A 22,282-nucleotide genomic window follows, 5' to 3' on the forward strand; every position below is an offset into this window, starting at 1 on the left:
GGGACTGGGCCCTCAAACTATAAAGCTTCATTGATAGCATTGGTTTACAATGTGGGGAAGAGAGACTTTATGGGCCCCCTAGGGCTCCGGGCCCCAGGTGCGACCGCACCCCCTGCACATACACCCGAATACGTGGAGCATACAGATGCAGGCTGCCAGGATACGCTGTGCCTGCCCGGTGTTTCCAACTTGGCTATTAGCGCAGCGGTAGGTACGAACTATAGAGTGCGGCTGGCATATGAACTGCTGTGTGTTGTTTTGCTTCCAGTTGTACCTGTGCTGTGCACAGTGGATACAATGTTGCGAGCTCCACGGCAGCAGACGGGCTGAGTGTCAGTCAAAGTGCTCGTTTGTTAGCAGCAGAAGCAGCCACAGCTGCGCTGCACCTCTTGCTCGTCAGTGTTGTTTTTCTGCTTTTGGAAACTGCTGTAGGAAAGGGGGTGCACCGGTCCTGGAGGTACTGCAATACCAGGTCAATGCGCGGAGTGGACAGAGCAAGCTCTTTTTCCAGCTCCCTGTTCTAAAAATCCATTTAATATATGGTCCCCAGATAGGGGACGTATCAGATATTAAACTGATAAGAACAGATTTTTTTTTAAGTTGACAAACCCTCCACAAGGGGGGGTGTATTTATTTACACAGCATATATATATACATAGACTTTTTTTCCAAGTGTTTGTCCATAGTACATTAAAAACACATTAAATAACATCTTTAAAACATACCATTTAAAACATCTGTCTACATATAATACACGTTGTAAAAACCATACCAAAACAGTTTAAAATTTCACGTAAAAAGGGCACTTGGTGACATCATATTATGGAACTCCATTCTGATAAAAACCATTTCCTTGCTAAAATTGGAAAGTTTTTCCTATCCACTATGTAGTATTGGTGCATCTCGTTAAGACTGATGGATAAAATGTCCTTCACAGATAAAATCTCGTGTTTAAAAACTAAAATGTTCCTGGCCTTCCATAGAGCTGCTTTGACCGAGTTGACCATCTTCCATGCCATAATTCTCTGCGTCTGTGTGGGGCATTCCAGGCATCCATATAAAACAGCGTCCAGCGTAAGTCTCTTTATCCGGGTTATTTTAATCATTAACGGCAAAATCTTGGTCCAAACTCTCTTGGCAATAAAACAAGTCCATAACAGATGGGTCGTCGTCTCGTCTTCTCCACATCTGGGTCTTGGGCATGCGGCAATGTTGGTCAAACCTCTACGATGCTGGAATGCCCGGCATGGAAGACAGTCATGGACGCAGCTCCAGGCCAGGTCTTTCTGTGAATTAAAAATATAATGGTTAACCATTGTCCAGGTCTCTTTGCTTTTCTTTTCGTTAAAATTGCTTACTTGCACATAAAAACCACTTTCTTTAATGTTCTTTAAAATAATTTTACTGTTCATTAAAACTTGTGGGCTTTTCCCAGTAAAATCATATAAAATGGCTATTTTTTCTAAAATCTTATACTCATGGGACAGATTAAAAGAATAAGGGGAATTTAAAACTGTTTTAAACCATCCATTCCTCCTCATAAAATAGCCAGTATTATATCGTATAAAATAAGACCAGTAGTGGTTTTTAAAAAGAGCACCAATACACAAACTAAAATACTTTGTATATAAAAAAGCTTTAAAATCAGGGAAATCTTTTCCGCCCATTGTCTTTGGCTTCATCACTATTTCCCTGCTTAGTTTTTCCATCTTGGAGTTCCATAAAAATGTGAAGCATGCCTTTACAATTTTATTAAAAACTCTGCCAGGAGGGGGAAACACTAAACTCAGGTACAATAAAATAGGTAAAATCACTGACTTTGTGATTAAAACCTTCCCCTCCATGGTCAGCTGCCGCATGCTCCACATACAGATTTTCTTATTTATCTTTTGTGCCACCAAGTCCCAGCTGTTAAGACCTCTGTTGTCCTCGTTGAAGGAGACACCTAAAATCTGCACCGAGTCGGACACAGGAATGGGGACATCTGGCAAGGGCAGGTCCCCGATGTTTAAAACACTACTTTTGTTAAAATTGACTTTAAAACCCGAGGCGCAGCAATAAAACTCAATTTGTCTAATAGCCTTCTGGATTGACAGGGTGTCCCTTCCGAGGATTGCCACATCGTCCATGTACCCCACTACTTTAGCCTCGATCCCCCCCCCCGCCGGGCAGGGGGATCCCACGGATCTGCTTGTCCCGCCGTATGGTACATAAAAGAGGCTCTAATGCGCATATAAAAAGTAGTGGGGACAAGGGACACCCCTGCTTCACCCCGGAGTTTAAAAGTACTTCCTGTGTCCTAAAACCATTGACTAAAATTTTGCTCGTGCAGTTGTTGTAAAACGCTTTTAAAGACAATAAAAAACCTTCCGGTATACCCATTCTCTCTAAAACCTTAAAAAGATAAAAGTGGGACACACGGTCAAAGGCTTTTTCAAAGTCGATCGTTAATATGGCCATTTTCCCGTTCCTGGACTTTGTGTCGCTAATACAATCTTTTAAAAGGTTAAGATTCTCCGATATGCTCCTCCCGGGCACCCCACAGACCTGGTTGGGGTGTACAACTTTGCTTACTACGGTCTTTAGTCTGTTCGCACATATTTTTGCCATTATCTTGTAGTCGCTGTTCAGAAGGGTGATCGGTCTCCAGTTTTTGATGTCGGTCTTGTCTCCTTTTTTGTACAGGAGAGACACGTCACCCTTCTTCCAGGACCCCGGGAGGGCTTTAGACATAAAAACTTCCGTAAAAAGGGAGAAGAGGTCATCCTTAAAAATACCAAAAAAGGTGACATAAAACTCTATGGGTATACCATCGGGCCCAGGCACCTTACCTGGTTTAAAACTCTTAATAGTGTCTAAAATCTCCTGTTCTGTCATGTCCCTTAATAAAATCTCACGAGAACCAGGATCTAAAACGTCAGTGATCTCCTTCAACGAGTCATTCATAAAATCACTGTCAACAGACTTAGTATTAAAAAGATCCGCATAAAACTCATACACTTTCTTTAAAATACCCTGTATGTCCTTGGTGCCACCGAGATCATCGAGGACTGTCCGCTTGTCTCTTATCTTCTTAAAGAAGTACCTGGAGCAGGTCTCGTTCTCCTCTAGGTGTTGTACTTTGGAACGGAAGATGATTTCTTTTCCCCTCTGCTCCAGGCACCGGGCGATCTCTTTCTTCACCTCGATGATCTCGTGGTCCACCTCTATGTCATGTTCACGGAACTTATACAGGGTCTGCAGGCGAGTGTTCAGGTTAGAATAAAATGTACGTTTTTCTTTTGCTTTATTGATCCCAACCTTGATAAAAAAGTTTTTTATTTTCAGTTTCATCTTCTCCCACCACTGGCTGGTGGGAGTGTTGGGATCTTTTACTCGCCTGCAGTCTTTATAAAAAGTGATAAAATCAGATAAAACCTGCGGATCTTCTAAAAGGGACACGTTAAACTTCCAGGCATTCTTACCGGATTTTCTCTTAAAAACGGTATCAACTTTAAAATATAAAAGCTTATGGTCAGAGAAAACATTGGTAAAAAGGTCACATCTAAAAGGCAGTACTTGGTACGAGCAGAACATAAAATCGATCCTGGAGCTGCACAGTCTGTTGCTCCAGGTAACGCCGGCTTCCTCTGATGCGTTAGGATTACATTTTTTAAAAGCATCAGTGAGCTTACTGTCTAAAATCACATTTTTTAGTATGGAAGAGGTCTTGTCGTAGTTCCTGCTCACTGAGCTAGAAAGCCGGCGTTCCCCCTTTAAAATACAATTAAAATCACCTGCTAAAATCAGGGGTTCTGAATCGTTAATAAAAAGGGGTAAAATCTCTAACATTTCTGCTCGGGTGTTTTTGTCTGTTGCACCATAAAAGTTTAAAAACTGCCACTTAATACCATTGATAAAAGCTTTGACCAATAAAACTCTGCCTGGTAAAATTTCATTAATAACGTCAATTAAAACGTTACCCTTAAAAAGAATGGCGACCCCCGCCGATCTGGTCTCGTTAGAGCCGGACCAGACCGACGGTCCATGTACCCAGTCATCTTGGTATTTTTTATACTGGGCCCTATGCGGGATCCCGCACTCCTGTAGGAAAAAAACGGAGGCAGCAAAAATAGTCAGATAGCTGAAGAGGGCGACCCTCCTCACGTGGCTCTCGATGCTTCTGACATTAAAAGTGAGTCCCGATAGAGCAGCCATTGGAGACTAGGGATATGCGTGGGTCTTTTCTTTAGAAGTCTCCGGGCAAGCCAAAGACCTCGCTGACACTCTCACACCCCCCCGCATCCGAATCTATCGTGAACGGTGATGCTGGAGAGGAACCTACCTCACTTAGTGGGCCCCCTACGGTGCCCGAGAGAGGGATCTGCGTAAGATCCCAAATCGCCTCGATCGCCTCCGGAATCTCCATGGGGGCTGGCAGGCCAGCTCCCGTGACCGTCTCTGTCCCCTCAGCCGGGGTGGGTACTCGGCTCGCTTCCGACTCTGCACCTTCGGAGGTGGCACCCCGCGCCCCCTCCTGGCGAGGAGGGGGAGGGGCCTTCTGGGATGGCACCGCAGGGGGTACTTCCACCGGGTCCTCCGACTTCGTCGGGATCTCCGGTGTTCCCCCCTGCACCACCTCCGAGTACAGCCTACCACCCGAGCCTTTCCTCCGTTTTTGTGTTGCTGCCGCCGTGCCCCCAGGGTCCTCCGCCTCGGACACCGCCTCAGCGGGCACCTTGGGAGGGCCCGGACCGGCTTCCCCGGCTCTGCCACCTCTACCGGTTTCCCGGGAGGGAGAGCCAGTCCGCCGGTCGCTCACCCTCCTCTTAATGCTCCGCTGCTCCTTACCACCTTGTGGGGGCCCACTGGAGACCTCCATCTCCTCAGGCTCCTCTCCCTGGGGGGGTGCTGCTTGGTCTTTTGGCTGCCCTGGCCGCTCCTCGGTTCCGGGTCGCCCTTGCTGCTCCGTCTTCTGTGCTCTGTGGGGGCAAAACGTGTAGAGGTGACCAACATTGCCGCAGAAATAGCATCCTTTGCCTTTTTTACACCCGCTTGTCTCATGATCAGTGCCCCCACATTTCTTGCAAGTACTCGCACAGGAATCTTTTTGGTGACCGTATGTTGAACAAGTCCTACAGAAGTCAGGCATTCCCGCAAAGTATAGGTCGCCATTCACTTTGCCCAATTTAAAACGCGCAGGCGGTAAGATCACTCCCCCCGGCCAACTGGGGTCACTTACACACGTGGCCTGGAATCGCCACTTCGAGGTCCAAATACCAAACTCGTTCATAATCTTTCCCATACATCTGACCGATTTAAAATAACGTAAGAGAAAGTCCTCGACCTCTTTTACATCAGTGTAGGGAGAATACATTTTAATCACCACAAGTTTGGTTATGTCGAGGACGTGCTCGACCAGCAAGACACCCTCAAGCTTCGGATCTTTTCTTATTGGGATGGCTGAGACCAGGTCTCTAAAGATGCCCGCTTCGGTCAGGGTCACGTCATAGATCCGTCGCTTGGGGTAATCTTGGATCGCAAGGATCTCTCTCTTTTGTATCTTGAACACTCCTTGCAGCACGTCCTCGACCACATACTTCAGACCACGTGTGTCCGCACTATCTGAAAAAGAGACACGTACAGTGTTCTTGATCCGCGCATATGCCGGTATTTCTTGTGGGCTTTCGCCCATGTTTGAAGAAGAAATGGTGGGTCACAATCAACCGCTATGTGACACACACCAGAAGGGAAAAACGCCCTCTCCTGGCCCGGAGACCAGAAGAGGCAGGGGGATCGCGACTCGTTTACCCTGGGACTAATCCCTCTCCCTAATAGCAGCAGGCGGGTGAAGCCCACCGAAGTGGGCGATCCCGCCAGGCAAAGGAGAGGGGTACCCGAGTTACCTTCCGGCTAAGACTTCCTGTACCAGGTACACTTGGTCTTAGCCAAAAGGCCGAGAAGCGATAACCCGAAATGGGTTTCACCTGCAGCCCGGCCCGCCCAACTCCACTTCCAAGGCTTGAGGCAACACGCTCAGCCGGCACTCTGGGCGCACCCACAATGCACCCAGGGAGATGGAAGAGTTTTGCATAGCCCCGCCCCACGCCTTCTCAACCGCGCCCTCCCCCCTCAGTCCTTCCTCTTGCACCGTGCTCACGCATCCTAGGCTTGCAGAGCCTGCTGCTGCTGCTGCTGCTGCAGGACTCGTCAGCTCCCTACCCAAGATGGTTAAGCCGGCGATGACACTAGAAGCAAGCACTAGTTGGTCTCTGAAGGTGCGTCGGCCGGTCGGTTGGAGGGATCTCTTCGGCCGGCCGCATTTCGAGTGGGGACGGATGGAAACTTTTTACCTGAAATGAGGGAAATTGGCTTCGGCCCCATAGGGCTTTATTGCCTTTCCCTGGGCCGGCATTAGTAGACCCTAGTAAGGAGAATAATAGAACGGCATGGTCATCCGAAGAACTTAAAAACATACAGCAGGCCTTTTTTTCCCGCCATACATACATAACTACAGATTTTATATTTTTTTTACATATATATATATATATATCTCTATCACACACGCACACACACACACACACACAATCTTAAATCTATCTTTAATCTATATCTACAAAATCTATAATTCAGAAATAATCCATATCTATATTCTACGTAATTAATAAAGATAGATTAGATAGGATAGGATAGGATAGATAGACACATACATGCATACATACTGTATGCAAATGAGCCAGGTATTTGGAATGCTGATGATGTCACTCCCTTGTGATGTCATACATACATACATACTGTATGCAAATGAGCCAGCTGTTTGGAATGCTGATGATGTCACTCCCTTGTGATGTCATAAGCCAGGTGTATGGCAGGCTGATGTCACTCCATTGTGATGTCATCAATTTAGAAGCATAAATACCGGGCTTGGCAGCGATTTTAGTCAGTCTCTGCTGCAGCTGGGAGACGGGAGATGGTCTTTATCTCTACCAAGAAGCTGCAGAACTACCGGCAACTGCAGAACTACCGGCAACTGCAGAACTACCGGCAACTGCAAAACTACCGGCAACTGCAAAACTACCGGCAACTGCAAAACTACCGGCAACTGCTGAACTACCGGCAACTGCTGAACTACCGGCAACTGCTGAACTACCGGCAACTGCTGAACTACCGGCAACTGCATCATTTTTATTTTATTCAATATAGGTTTTATTGGTTTCATGGAGGGGGGGGGAAACTTTTGCCTTTTCTCAAAGCAATGTAAAAATAACTTTGACAATGAAACTTAATAAATAAATTTCGAGTTGAACTATATAATGTTTGTCTGTGATATTTTATAAGGTCTACAAACAGGGGAAGGGGGGGGGGGAGCGGTAAGGGAGGGTAGGTATCTATGACACGGGAGAAAGAGAAAATAAAACAAAAAGGGGGAGGGGGGGCGCTCCGGGATTGCTGTTTCTCTTTACGATTGTGGTTTAAACGTGTTACTCACATGTCCCTGTCTGTAAGCACCTAGTAAATAGGGGTGAGCTCCGGGCATCTATCCATATCGCCCAGGTGTGATACAATTTATCATAGCCTGACGGCTCATCTAGAAGCCTCATTCTCTCCCTACGCTCTATTTCGTGGATCAGTTATTTTTAGCGGAGTGCATTTTTAATGCAGCACACAAGGGGGAGACAGCGGCCTACCAAAATCGAGTTGGCTGCTGCTGTGGCTTTCTTTTTTTTTAAAAAAAAGGTAGGTTCCGTTCTTCCACGGTGAGGAATAGGCAGGGAGGTTCCGTTTTTGCCAGCTGGGGAATGCTTATAGGCAAGGCCTTATCCCTGCTGGTGCATGTAACGTCAGACCACGTTTCAGACATGCAGCAGCGGCAGCATTCATTCAGTCAGTGGCTCACAAACGAGCTCCGTGCAAGTTTACATTAAACAGACACATTTCTCTCTTTACTGTATTGACTGCGGTCTTTAGCGAGCGGTTGAACTGTTTCTGTGTCCATGCATTGAATAAAGCAATACATCCTTTTAAAGTAGACGTCCGTCCGTTGGAGTTCTTTGCTCCCCGGGTGTTGCTCCATCTGTAAGCGTTGGCCTGGATCCTCATGGACGGAATACTGCCCATCCCACGTGGAGCGTGTATCTCAGCCCGCGTGGAGTGCTGCAGTCCAATGAGGTATTCCGTGCTGCATAGCAAGCCTCGGGCCTGTGTGATTGGGGGTCCGCTGCTGTCTGTCCACTCTGAAGCGCACATCCGGGGCCGGACGCTTTTCGACTACCAGCGACTGCAGGTCACTCACACAGGCTGGTTGGAATGGCCTAGCATTATCCTAATCCGGAGGTGTAACTTGAAGCTGCGGGGCCCCAGTACAAAGTCTGGGACTGGGCCCCCAAACTATAAAGCTTCATTGATAGCATTGGTTTACAATGTGGGGAAGAGAGACTTTATGGGCCCCCTAGGGCTCCGGGCCCCAGGTGCGACCGCACCCCCTGCACATACACCCATGACCCGAATACGTGGAGCATACAGATGCAGGCTGCCAGGATACGCTGTGCCTGCCCGATGTTTCCAACTTGGCTATTAGCGCAGCGGTAGGTACGAACTATAGAGTGCGGCTGCCATATGAACTGCTGTGTGTTGTTTTGCTTCCAGTTGTACCTGTGCTGTGCACAGTGGATACAATGTTGCGAGCTCCACGGCAGCAGACGGGCTGAGTGTCAGTCAAAGTGCTGGTTTGTTAGCAGCAGAAGCAGCCACAGCTGCGCTGCACCTCTTGCTCGTCAGTTTTGTTTTTCTGCTTTTGGAAACTGCTGTAGGAAAGGGGGTGCACCGGTCCTGGAGGTACTGCAATACCAGGTCAATGCGCGGAGTGGACAGAGCAAGCTCTTTTTCCAGCTCCCTGTTCTAAAAATCCATTTAATATATGGTCCCCAGATAGGGGACGTATCAGATATTAAACTGATAAGAACAGATTTTTTTTTTAAGTTGACTAACCCTCCAGATGGGGGGCGTTTATTTTTAAACAACACGTTTTGACATTTGACATGTTAGAATGTTCATATATAGTACATTTAAAAACACATTATAGAACATATTTAAAACATACCATAAAAAACATTCAAAACATACATTACATGTTGTTAAAATTCACATTAAAAAACACATAAAAGGGCACTTGTTGGCACTATATAATGGAGTTCCATTCCCTTAAAAGCCATTTTCTTGATAAAATAGGAAAGTTTTTCCTGTCCACAATATAATATTGATGCATTTCATTAAGAGCCATAGATAAAATATCTTTCACAGATAAAACTTCGCGTTTGAAGACTAAAATGTTCCTGGCCTTCCACAGAGCTGCTTTGACCGAGTTGACTATCTTCCATGCCATAATTTCTTGCGACCGTGTGGGGCATTCCAGACATCCATATAATATTGCTTGTAGCGTTATTCTCCTCAGTCCAGTTATCTTTCGTATTAATGGTAAAATCTGAGTCCATACTCTCTTGGTTAAAAAACAAGTCCATAACAGATGGGTAGTTGTCTCCTCTTCTCCACATCCGGGTCTTGGGCACGCGGCGGTGTTGGTCAATCCTCTACGATGCTGGAATGCCCGGCACGGAAGACAGTCATGGACGCAGCTCCAGGCCAGGTCTTTCTGTGAATTAAAAATGTGGTTATTTATCTTTCTCCATATTTCTTTGGTTTTGCTCTCATTAAAATTACTAATTTGAACATAAAAACCACTTTCTTTAATATTTTTTATCATTAATTTACTATTCATTAAAATCTGCGCACTTTTTCCGGTAAAATCATATAAAACCACAATTTTTTCTAAAATCTTATATTCTGGTGACAGGTTAAAAGAATAAGGTGAGTTTAAAACGGTTTTAAACCACCCGTGACGCCTCATAAAATAACCTGTGTTATATCTTAAAAAATAAGACCAGAAGTGGTTTTTAAAAAGTGCGCCCAGGCACATGCTAAAATACTTGGTGTATAAAAAGGCTTTAAAATCGGGAAAGTCTTTTCCACCCATTATTTTTGGTTTCATCACAATCTCGCGTTTAAGTTTCTCCATCTTGGAACTCCATAAAAAGGTAAAAGCAGCTTTAACGATTTTGTTAAAAACCCTCCCAGGAGGGGGGAACACCAAACTCAAATATAATAAAATAGGTAAAATCACCATTTTGGTTATTAAAACTTTCCCCTCCATGGTCAGCTTTCTCATACCCCACATACAGAATTTCTTATTTATTTTTTGTGCCCCCAAGTCCCAACTATTAAGACCTCTGTTGTCCTCGTTGAAGGAGACACCTAAAATCTGCACCGAGTCAGACACAGGAATGGGGACGTCTGGCAAAGGCAGGTCCCCGATGTTTAAAATGCTACTTTTGTTAAAATTCACTTTAAAACCCGAGGCGCAGCAATAAAACTCAATCTGTCTCGCAGCCTTCTGGATCGACGGGGTGTCCCTTCCGAGAATTGCCACATCGTCCATGTACCCCACTACTTTGGCCTCGATCCCCCCCCCGCCGGGCAGGGGGATCCCACGGATCTGCTTGTCCCGTCTGAATGTACATAAAAGAGGCTCTAGTGCGCATATAAAAAGTAGTGGGGACAAGGGACACCCCTGTTTCACCCCGGAGTTTAAAAGCACTTCCTGTGTCCTAAAACCGTTGACTAAAATTCTGCTCGTGCAATTATTGTAAAACGCTTTTAAAGACAATAAAAAACCTTCCGGTATACCCATTCTCTCTAAAACCTTAAAAAGATAAAAATGTGACACCCGGTCAAAGGCTTTCTCGAAATCTATTGTTAAAATTGCCATTTGACCTTTCCTTGCCTTGGTGTCACTTATACAGTCTTTTATGAGGTTAAGACTCTCCCATATTGCCCTCCCGGGCACCCCACAGACCTGGTTGGGGTGTACAATTTTGTTTATCACGGTCTTTAAACGGTTTGCACATATCTTAGCCATTGTTTTGTAGTCACTGTTCAGAAGGGTGATCGGTCTCCAGTTTTTAATATCGGTCTTGTCTCCTTTTTTGTATAGGAGAGACACGTCACCCTTCTTCCAGGACCCCGGGAGGGCTTTAGACATAAAAACTTCTGTAAAAAGGGAGAAGAGGTCATCCTTAAAAATACCAAAAAAGGTGACATAAAACTCTATGGGTATACCATCGGGCCCAGGCACCTTGCCTGGTTTAAAACTTTTGATAGTGTCTAAAATCTCCTGTTCTGTGATGTCCCTTAGTAAAATCTCACGAGAACCAGGATCTAAAACGTCAGTGATCTCCTTCAACGAGTCATTCATAAAATCAATGTCAACAGGTTTAGTATTAAAAAGATCCGCATAAAACTCATGCACTTTCTTTAAAATACCCTGTATGTCCTTGGTGCCACCGAGATCATCGAGGACTGTGCGTTTGTCACGTATCTTCTTGAAGAAGTACCTGGAGCAGGTCTCGTTCTCCTCCAGGTGTTTTACTTTTGAACGGAATATAATCTCCTTTCCCCTCTGCTCCAGGCACCGGGCGATCTCTTTCTTCACCTCGATGATCTCGTGGTCCACCTCTATATCATGTTCACGGAACTTATACAGGGTCTGCAGACGAGTGTTCAGGTTGGAATAAAATATACGTTTCTCTCTAGCTTTGGTGATCCCAACCTTGATGAAGAATGTTTTGATTTTTTGTTTCATCATCTCCCACCACTGGCTGGTGGGAGTGTTGGGATCCTTCACTCGTCTGCAGTTTCTATAAAAAGCGATAAAATCGGATAAAACCTGCGGATCTTCTAAAAGGGACACGTTAAATTTCCAGGCATTCTTTCCAGTTTTTCTTTTTAAAACTGTATCAACTTTAAAATATAAAAGCTTATGGTCAGAAAACACGTTGGTAAAAGAATCACATCTAAAAGGCAGTACTTGATAAGAGCAGAACATAAAATCTATCCTGGAGCTGCAGATCTTGTTGCTCCAGGTGACGCCGGCTTCCTCTGATGCGTTGGGATTGCATGTTTTAAAAGCATCAGTGAGCTTGGCGTCTAAAATTACATTTTTTAACAAAGATGAGGTTTTGTCGTAATTTCTGCTCACTGAGCTAGAAAGCCGGCGTTCCCCCTTTAAAATACAATTAAAATCCCCCGCTAAAATCAGAGGATCAGAATCGTTTAAAAACAAGGGTAAAATCTCCAACATCTCCGCTCTTTCATTTTTATCTGTTGACCCATAAAAATTTAAAAACTGCCACTTTATACCATTAATAAACGCTTTGACCAATAAAACTCTGCCTGGTAAAATTTCGTTAATAACATCAATAAAAACGTTCCCTTTAAAAAGAATGGCGACCCCCGCCGATCTGGTCTCGTTAGAGCCGGACCAGACCGACGGTCCATGTACCCAGTCCTCTTGGTATTTTTTGTACTGGGCCCTATGCGGGATACCGCACTCCTGCAGGAAAAAGACGGAGGCAGCAAAAATAGTCAGATAGCTGAAGAGGGCGACCCTCCTCACGTGGCTCTCGATGCTTCTGACATTAAATGTGAGTCCCGACAGAGCAGCCATTGGAGACTATGGTATAACGTGGGTCTTCTCTTTAGAAGTCTCCGGGCAAGCCAAAGACCTCGCTGGCACTCTCACACCCCCCCGCATCCGAATCTAACGTGAACGCTGATGCTGGAGAGGAACCTACTTCACTCAGTGGACCCCCGACGGTGCCCGAGAGAGGGATCTGCGTGAGGTCCCATATTGATTCTATTGTTTCTTGAATCTCCATGGGGGCTAGCAGGCCAGCTCCCATGTCCTTCTCTTTCCCCTCCGCCGGGGTGGGTACTTGGCTCATTTCCTCGGCCTCCTCAGAGGTGGCACCCCGTGCCCCCTCCTGGACAGGAGGGGGCGGGGCATTCTGGGATGGCACCGCAGGGGGTACTTTCACCGGGTCCTCCGACTTCGTCGGGATCTCCGGTGTTCCCCCCTGCACCACCTCCGAGTACAGCCTGTCACCTGAGCCTTTCCGCCTTTTTTGAGCTGCCGCCGTGCCCCCAGGGTCCTCCGCCTCAGGCACCGCTTGAGCGGGCATCGTGGGAGAGCCTGGACCGGCTTCCTTGGCTCTACTACCTCGACCGGTTTCCCGGGAGGGAGAGCCTGTCCGCCGATCACTCACCCTCCGCTTGATGCTCCGCTGCTCCTTGCCTTCGTTTTGGGGGGGTCCACTTGCAACCTCCATCTCCTCAGGTTCCTCTCCCTGGGGGGGTGTTTTCTGGTCATCTGGCTGCCCCGGCTGCTCTTTGGGTCCGGGTCGCCCTTGCTGCTCCGTCCTCTGTGCTCTGTGGGGGCAAAACGTATAGAGGTGACCAACACCGCCGCAAAAATAGCACCCTTTTCCTTTCTGGCATTTACTCGTCTCGTGATCCGTACCCCCACATTTCTTACAAGTGCTTGCACAGGACTCTTTTTGATGACCGTATTTTGAGCAAATCCTGCAAAAGTCGGGCATTCCCGCAAAGTATAGGTCGCCATTCACCTTGCCCAATTTAAAACGCGCAGGCGGTAAGATCACTCCCCCCGGCCAACTGGGGTCACTTACACACGTGGTCTGGAAGCGCCATTTTGAAGTCCATATACCAAACTCGTTCATAATCTTACCCGTACATCTGACCGCTTTGAAGTATCGTAAAAGAAAGTCCTCAACTTCCTTCACGTCAGTGTAGGGCGAATACATCTTAATCACCACGAGTTTAGTGATGTCGAGGACGTGCTCGACTAACAAGACTCCCTCCAGCTTCGGATCTTTTTTTGTTGATATGGCTGCGACCAGGTCCCGGAAGATGCCTGTCTCTGTCAAGGTTACATCGTAGATCCGTCGCTTCGGGTAGTCTTGTATAGCCAGGATCTCGTGTTTTTGTACGTTAAAAACGCCTTTAAGCACGTCCTCAACCACATATTTCAGACCACGTGTGTCCGCACTATCTGAAAAAGACACACGTATAGTGTTCTTTATCCGCGCATAAGCCGGTATGTCGTGTGGGCCCTCGCCCATTTTTGGTATTTGAGGATATCACAAAAACCGCTTTTGTGATGTGGTATGAAAAGCGCCCTCTCCTGGCCCGGAGACCAGAAGAGGCAGGGGGATCGCAACCCGTTTACCCTGGGACTAATCCCTCTCCCTGATGGCAGCAGGCGGGTGAAGCCCACCGAAGTGGGCGATCCCGCCAGGCAAAGGAGAGGGGTACCCGAGTTACCTTCCGGCTAAGACTTCCTGTACTAGGTACACTTGGTCTTAGCCAAAAGGCCGAGAAGCGATAACCCGAAATGGGTTTCACCTGCAGCCCGGCCCGCCCAACTCCACTTCCAAGGCTTGAGGCAACACGCTCAGCCGGCACTCTGGGCGCACCCACAATGCACCCAGGGAGATGGAAGAGTTTTGCATAGCCCCGCCCCACGCCTTCTCAACCGCGCCCTCCCCCCTCAGTCCTTCCTCTTGCACCGTGCTCACGCATCCTAGGCTTGCAGAGCCTGCTGCTGCTGCTGCTGCAGGACTCGTCACCTCCCTACCCAGGATGGTTAAGCCGGCGATGACACTAGAAGCAAGCACTAGTTGGTCTCTGAAGGTGCGTCGGCCGGTCGGTTGGAGGGATCTCTTCGGCCGGCCGCATTTCGAGTGGGGACGGATGGAAACTTTTTACCTGAAATGAGGGAAATTGGCTTCGGCCCCATAGGGCTTTATTGCCTTCCCCTGGGCCGGCATTAGTAGACCCTAGTAAGGAGAATAATAGAACGGCATGGTCATCCGAAGAACTTAAAAACATACAGCAGGCCTTTTTTTCCCGCCATACATACATAACTACAGATTTTATATTTTTTTTACATAGAGATTATATATATATATATCTCACACACACACACACACACACACAATCTTAAATCTATCTTTAATCTATATCTACAAAATCTATAATTCAGAAATAATCCATATCTATATTCTACGTAATTAATAAAGATAGATTAGATAGGATAGGATAGGATAGATAGACACATACATGCATACATACTGTATGCAAATGAGCCAGGTATTTGGAATGCTGATGATGTCACTCCCTTGTGATGTCATACATACATACATACTGTATGCAAATGAGCCAGCTGTTTGGAATGCTGATGATGTCACTCCCTTGTGATGTCATAAGCCAGGTGTATGGCAGGCTGATGTCACTCCATTGTGATGTCATCAATTTAGAAGCATAAATACCGGGCTTGGCAGCGATTTTAGTCAGTCTCTGCTGCAGCTGGGAGACGGGAGATGGTCTTTATCTCTACCAAGAAGCTGCAGAACTACCGGCAACTGCAGAACTACCGGCAACTGCAGAACTACCGGCAACTGCAGAACTACCGGCAACTGCAGAACTACCGGCAACTGCAAAACTACCGGCAACTGCAAAACTACCGGCAACTGCAAAACTACCGGCAACTGCAAAACTACCGGCAACTGCAGAACTACCGGCAACTGCAGAACTACCGGCAACTGCTGAACTACCGGCAACTGCTGAACTACCGGCAACTGCATCATTTTTATTTTATTCAATATAGGTTTTATTGGTTTCATGGAGGGGGGGGGGAAACTTTTGCCTTTTCTCAAAGCAATGTAAAAATAACTTTGACAATGAAACTTAATAAATAAATTTCGAGTTGAACTATATAATGTTTGTCTGTGATATTTTATAAGGTCTACAAACAGGGGAAGGGGGGGGGGGAGCGGTAAGGGAGGGTAGGTATCTATGACACGGGAGAAAGAGAAAATAAAACAAAAAGGGGGAGGGGGGGCGCTCCGGGATTGCTGTTTCTCTTTACGATTGTGGTTTAAACGTGTTACTCACATGTCCCTGTCTGTAAGCACCTAGTAAATAGGGGTGAGCTCCGGGCATCTATCCATATCGCCCAGGTGTGATACAATTTATCATAGCCTGACGGCTCATCTAGAAGCCTCATTCTCTCCCTACGCTCTATTTCGTGGATCAGTTATTTTTAGCGGAGTGCATTTTTAATGCAGCACACAAGGGGGAGACAGCGGCCTACCAAAATCGAGTTGGCTGCTGCTGTGGCTTTCTTTTTTTTTAAAAAAAAGGTAGGTTCCGTTCTTCCACGGTGAGGAATAGGCAGGGAGGTTCCGTTTTTGCCAGCTGGGGAATGCTTATAGGCAAGGCCTTATCCCTGCTGGTGCATGTAACGTCAGACCACGTTTCAGACATGCAGCAGCGGCAGCATTCATTCAGTCAGTGGCTCACAAACGAGCTCCGTGCAAGTTTACATTAAACAGACACATTTCTCTCTTTACTGTATTGACTGCGGTCTTTAGCGAGCGGTTGAACTGTTTCTGTGTCCATGCATTGAATAAAGCAATACATCCTTTTAAAGTAGACGTCCGTCCGTTGGAGTTCTTTGCTCCCCGGGTGTTGCTCCATCTGTAAGCGTTGGCCTGGATCCTCATGGACGGAATACTGCCCATCCCACGTGGAGCGTGTATCTCAGCCCGCGTGGAGTGCTGCAGTCCAATGAGGTATTCCGTGCTGCATAGCAAGCCTCGGGCCTGTGTGATTGGGGGTCCGCTGCTGTCTGTCCACTCTGAAGCGCACATCCGGGGCCGGACGCTTTTCGACTACCAGCGACTGCAGGTCACTCACACAGGCTGGTTGGAATGGCCTAGCATTATCCTGATCCGGAGGTGTAACTTGAAGCTGCGGGGCCCCAGTACAAAGTCTGGGACTAGGCCCCCAAACTATAAAGCTTCATTGATAGCATTGGTTTACAATGTGGGGAAGAGAGACTTTATGGGCCCCCTAGGGCTCCGGGCCCCAGGTGCGACCACACCCCCTGCACATACACCCGAATACGTGGAGCATACAGACGCAGGCTGCCAGGATACGCTGTGCCTGCCCGATGTTTCCAACTTGGCTATTAGCGCAGCGGTAGGTACGAACTATAGAGTGCGGCTGGCATATGAACTGCTGTGTGTTGTTTTGCTTCCAGTTGTACCTGTGCTGTGCACAGTGGATACAATGTTGCGAGCTCCACGGCAGCAGACGGGCTGAGTGTCAGTCAAAGTGCTGGTTTGTTAGCAGCAGAAGCAGCCACAGCTGCGCTGCACCTCTTGCTCGTCAGTGTTGTTTTTCTGCTTTTGGAAACTGCTGTAGGAAAGGGGGTGCACCGGTCCTGGAGGTACTGCAATACCAGGTCAATGCGCGGAGTGGACAGAGCAAGCTCTTTTTCCAGCTCCCTGTTCTAAAAATCCATTTAATATATGGTCCCCAGATAGGGGACGTATCAGATATTAAACTGATAAGAACAGATTTTTTTTTAAGTTGACAAACCCCGAGGGGTATTTTTATTTTAACAACATATTTCCAGACATATTAAAATGCTCATATAGTACATTAAAAACACATTGTATAACATATTAAAACATACCATATAAAACATTCCAAAAATTGTCTACCTATATTACATGTTGTTAAAATTCACATTAAAAACCACATAAAAGGGCACTTGGTGGCACTATATGATGGAGCTCCATTCCCCGATCAGCCATTTTCTCGATAAAATAGGAAAGTTTTTCCTGTCCACAATATAATATTCGTATGATTCATTAAGAGCAATGGATAAAATATCTTTAACCGATAAAACCTCGTGCTTAAAAACTAAAATGTTTCTGGACTTCCACAGAGCTGCCTTCACCGAGTTGACCATCTTCCATGCCATAATTTTCTGAGTCCGTGTGGGGCATTCCAGACATCCATATAATACTCCTTCCGGTGTTAGTTTCTTTAGTCCTGTTATTCTTTTAAGCAAGGGTAAAAACTTATTCCATATCCTTTTGGTTAAAAAGCAAGTCCATATCAGATGCTGTGTTGTTTCCTCTTCTCCACATCCTGGTCTTGGGCATGCGGCGGTGTTGGTCAGTCCTCTACGATGCTGGAATGCCCGGCATGGAAGACAGTCGTGTATGCAGCTCCAGGCCAGATCCTTCTGTGGGTTAAAAATATGATTATTAACTAGTCTCCACGTCTCTTTTGTTTTGCTCTCATTAAAATTACTAACTTGAACATAAAAACCACTTTCCTTAAAACTCTTTATCATTAATTTAGAATTCATTAAAACCTGTGCACTTTTTCCAGTAAAATCGTATAAAACCACAATTTTCTCTAAAATCGCATAGTCTTTGGACAGATTAAAAGAATAAGGGGAGTTTAAAACCGTTTTGAACCATCCGTTCCGCCTCATAAAATAACCTGTGTTGTAGCGTAAAAAGTAAGACCATGCGTGGTTTTTAAAAAGTGCGCCTAGGCACATGCTAAAATACTTTATATATAAAAAGGCTTTCAGATCGGGGAAGTCTTTACCGCCCATTATTTTTGGCTTCATTACTATTTCTCTTTTTAGTTTTTCCATTTTGGAGCTCCAGAAGAAGGTAAAAACAGCTTTTACGATTTTGTTAAAAACTCTACCAGGAGGGGGGAACACTAGGCTTAAATACAATAAAATCGGTAAAATCACCATTTTTATGATTAAAACCCTCCCCTCCATGGTCAACCTTCTCATATTCCACATACATATTTTCTTGTTTATCTTTTGTGCCACCAAGTCCCAGCTGTTAAGACCTCTGTTGTCCTCGTTGAAGGAGACACCTAAAATCTGCACCGAGTCGGACACAGGAATGGGGACATCTGACAATGGCAGGTCCCCGATATTTAAAATACTGCTTTTGTTAAAATTTACCTTAAAACCCGAGGCGCAGCAATAAAACTCTATTTGTCTGGTTGCTCTCTGGATCGACAGGGTGTCCCTTCCAAGAATTGTCACATCGTCCATGTACCCCACTACTTTGGCCTCGATCCCCCCCCCGCCGGGCAGGGGGATCCCACGGATCAGCTTGTCCCGTCTTATGGTGCATAGAAGAGGCTCTAGTGTGCAGATAAAAAGTAGTGGGGACAAGGGACACCCCTGCTTTACCCCGGACTTTAAAAGTACTTCCTGTGTCCTAAAACCATTGACTAAAATTCTACTCGTGCAGTTGTTGTAAAACGCTTTTAAAGACAATAAAAAACCTTCCGGTATACCCATTCTCTCTAAAACCTTAAAAAGATAAAAATGTGACACACGGTCAAAGGCTTTTTCAAAGTCGATAGTTAAAACCGCCATTTTCCCGTTCCTGGACTTTGTGTCACTAATACAATCTTTTAAGAGGTTAAGATTCTCCCATATGCTCCTCCCGGGCACCCCACAGACCTGGTTGGGGTGTACAACTTTGCTTATTACGGTCTTGAGTCTATTTGCGCATATTTTGGCCATTATCTTGTAGTCACTGTTCAGAAGGGTGATCGGTCTCCAGTTCTTGATGTCGGTCTTGTCTCCTTTCTTGTATAAAAGAGACACGTCACCCTTCCTCCAGGACCCCGGGAGGGCTTTCGACATAAAAACCTCAGTAAAAAGGGAGAAAAGGTCATCCTTAAAAATACCAAAAAAGGTGACATAAAACTCTATGGGTATACCATCGGGCCCAGGCACCTTACCTGGTTTAAAACTCTTAATAGTGTCTAAAATCTCCTGTTCTGTGATGTCCCTTAGTAAAATCTCACGAGAACCAGGATCTAAAACGTCAGTGATCTCCTTCAACGAGTCGTTCATAAAATCAATGTCAACAGGTTTAGTATTAAAAAGATCCGCATAAAACTCATACACTTTCTTTAAAATACCCTGTATGTCCTTGGTGCCACCGAGATCATCGAGGACTGTCCGCTTGTCTCGTATTTTCTTAAAGAAGTACCTGGAGCAGGTCTCGTTCTCCTCCAGATGTTTCACTTTCGAACGGAATATGATCTCTTTTCCCCTCTGCTCCAGGCACCGGGCGATCTCTTTCTTCACCTCGATGATCTCGTGGTCCACCTCTATATCATGTTCACGGAACTTATACAGGGTCTGCAGGCGAGTGTTCAGATTAGAATAAAAAGTGCGTTTTGCTTTGGCCTTGGCGATCCCAACCTTGATAAAAAATGATTTGAATTTTTGTTTCATCTTCTCCCACCACTGGCTGGTGGGAGTGTTGGGATCTTTCACTCGCCTGCAGTTTCTATAAAAAGTGATAAAATCAGATAAAATCTGCGGATCTTCTAAAAGGGACACGTTAAATTTCCAGGCATTCTTACCGGCTTTTCTCTTAAAAACGGTATCAACTTTAAAATATAAAAGCTTGTGATCAGAAAACACGTTAGTAAAAGAATCACATCTAAAAGGCAGTACTTGATAAGAACAAAACATAAAATCTATCCTGGAGCTGCAGATCTTGTTGCTCCAGGTGACGCCGGCTTCCTCCGATGCATTGGGGTTGCATGTTTTAAAAGCATCAGTAAGTTTGGCGTCTAAAATCACGTTGCTTAGTATAGCAGAGGTCTTGTCGTAATTTCTACTTACTGATCTGGAAAGCCGGCGTTCCCCCTTTAAAATGCAATTAAAATCCCCCGCTAAAATAAGAGGATCAGAATCGCTAATAAAAAGGGGTAAAATCTCTAGCATTTCTGCACGTTCGTTCTTATCTGCTGATCCGTAAAAGTTTAAAAACTGCCATTTTATACCATTAATAAAAGCCTTGACCAATAAAATTCTGCCTGGTAAAATTTCGTTAATAGTATCAATTAAAACGTTCCCTTTAAAAAGAATGGCGACCCCCGCCGATCTGGTCTCGTTAGAGCCGGACCAGACCGACGGTCCATGTACCCAGTCATCTTGGTATTTTTTATACTGGGCCCTATGCGGGATCCCGCACTCCTGCAGGAAGAAAACGGAGGCAGCAAAAATTGTCAGATAGCTGAAGAGGGCGACCCTCCTCACGTGGCTCTCGATGCTTCTGACATTAAAAGTGAGTCCCGATAGAGCAGCCATTGGAGACTAGGTGATAACGAGGGTCTTCTCTTAGAAGTCTCCGGGCAAGCCAAAGACCTCGCTGGCACTCTCGCACCCCCCCACATCCGAATCCATCGTAAGCGGGGATGCTGGAGAGGAACCTACCTCACTAAGTGGACCCCCTACGGTGCCCGAGAGAGGGATCTGCGTGAGATCCCATATCGCCTGTATTCCCTCCGGAATCTCCAGGGGGGCTAGCAGGCCAGCTCCCGTCTCCATCTCTTCCCCTTCTGTCGGGGTGGGTACTCGGCTCGTTCCTGATCCACCGCTCTCGGAGGTGGCTCCCCCCGCCCCCTCCTGCCGAGGAGGGGGAGGGGCCTTCTGCGATGACACCGCAGGGGGTACTTTCTCCGGGTCCTCCGGCTCCGCCGGGATCTCCGGAGTTCCCCCCTGCACCACCTCCGAGTATAACCTTCCGCCCGAGCCTTTCCTCCTTTTGTTTGCTGCTGCTGCCGCCGTGCCCCCCGGGTCCTCCGCCTCAGGCACCGCTTGAGCGGGCATCTTGGGAGGGTCCGGACCGGCTTCCTTGGCCCTACTACCTCCACCGGTTTCCCGGGAGGGAGAGCCTGTCCGCCGGTCACTCACCCTCCGCTTGATGCTCCGCTGCTCCAAACCGTCCTTCTTGGGGGGTCCACTGGAGACCTCCATCTCCTCAGGTTCCTCTCCCTGGGGGGGTGTTGTTCGGTTCTCTGGCTGCCCTGGCCGCTCCTCGGGTCCGGGCCGCCCTTGCTGCTCCGCTTTCTGTGCTCTGTGGGGACAAGACGTGTAGAGGTGACCAACACCGCCGCAAAAAAAACACCCTTTTCCTTTCTTACATTGACTTGTCTCATGGTCTGTGCCCCCACATTTCTTGCATGTACTTGCGCAATTTTCTTTTTGGTGACCGTATTGTGAGCAAATCCTGCAGAAGTCAGGCATTCCCGCAAAGTACAGGTCGCCATTCACTTTCCCCAATTTAAAACGCGCGGGCGGTAAGATCACTCCCCCGGGCCGACTGGGGTCACTTACACACGTGGCCTGGAATCGCCATTTTGAGGTCCAAATACCAAACTCGTTCATAATCTTTCCCATACATCTGACAGATTTGAAATAACGTAGTAGGAAGTCCTCGACCTCTTTCACATCAATGTAGGGAGAATACATCTTAATCACCACGAGTTTAGTGATGTCAAGGACGTGCTCGACTAGCAAGACACCCTCAAGCCTCGGATCTTTTTTCTCGGGAATCGCTGCCACCAAGTCCCGAAAGATGCCATTTTCTGTAAAGGTCACGTCGTAGATCCGACGCTTGGGGTAATCTTGTATCGCCAGTATTTCGCGTTTCTGTACGTTAAACGCCCCTTTAAGCACGTCCTCGAC

General features: G+C 46.6%; 3 non-coding genes across 3 annotated transcripts; all 3 read right to left on the reverse strand.

Moving 5' to 3' along the window:
• Positions 1–435: 435 nt before the first annotated feature.
• LOC136573992 (U2 spliceosomal RNA) lies at positions 436–623 on the reverse strand. Its single transcript, XR_010786180.1, has one exon. It is a non-coding gene; the product is annotated as a U2 spliceosomal RNA (small nuclear RNA).
• Positions 624–8,792: 8,169 nt separating this feature from the next.
• Positions 8,793–8,981, reverse strand: LOC136574111 (U2 spliceosomal RNA). The gene has a single exon (XR_010786238.1). It is a non-coding gene; the product is annotated as a U2 spliceosomal RNA (small nuclear RNA).
• An 8,182-nt stretch (positions 8,982–17,163) lies between these two features.
• LOC136573887 (U2 spliceosomal RNA) lies at positions 17,164–17,349 on the reverse strand. The gene has a single exon (XR_010786102.1). It is a non-coding gene; the product is annotated as a U2 spliceosomal RNA (small nuclear RNA).
• Between the last annotated feature and the right edge of the window lie 4,933 nt (positions 17,350–22,282).

The sequence above is a fragment of the Eleutherodactylus coqui genome, chromosome 7 (genome assembly GCF_035609145.1).
Source record: "Eleutherodactylus coqui strain aEleCoq1 chromosome 7, aEleCoq1.hap1, whole genome shotgun sequence".
Taxonomy (NCBI): domain Eukaryota; kingdom Metazoa; phylum Chordata; class Amphibia; order Anura; family Eleutherodactylidae; genus Eleutherodactylus; species Eleutherodactylus coqui.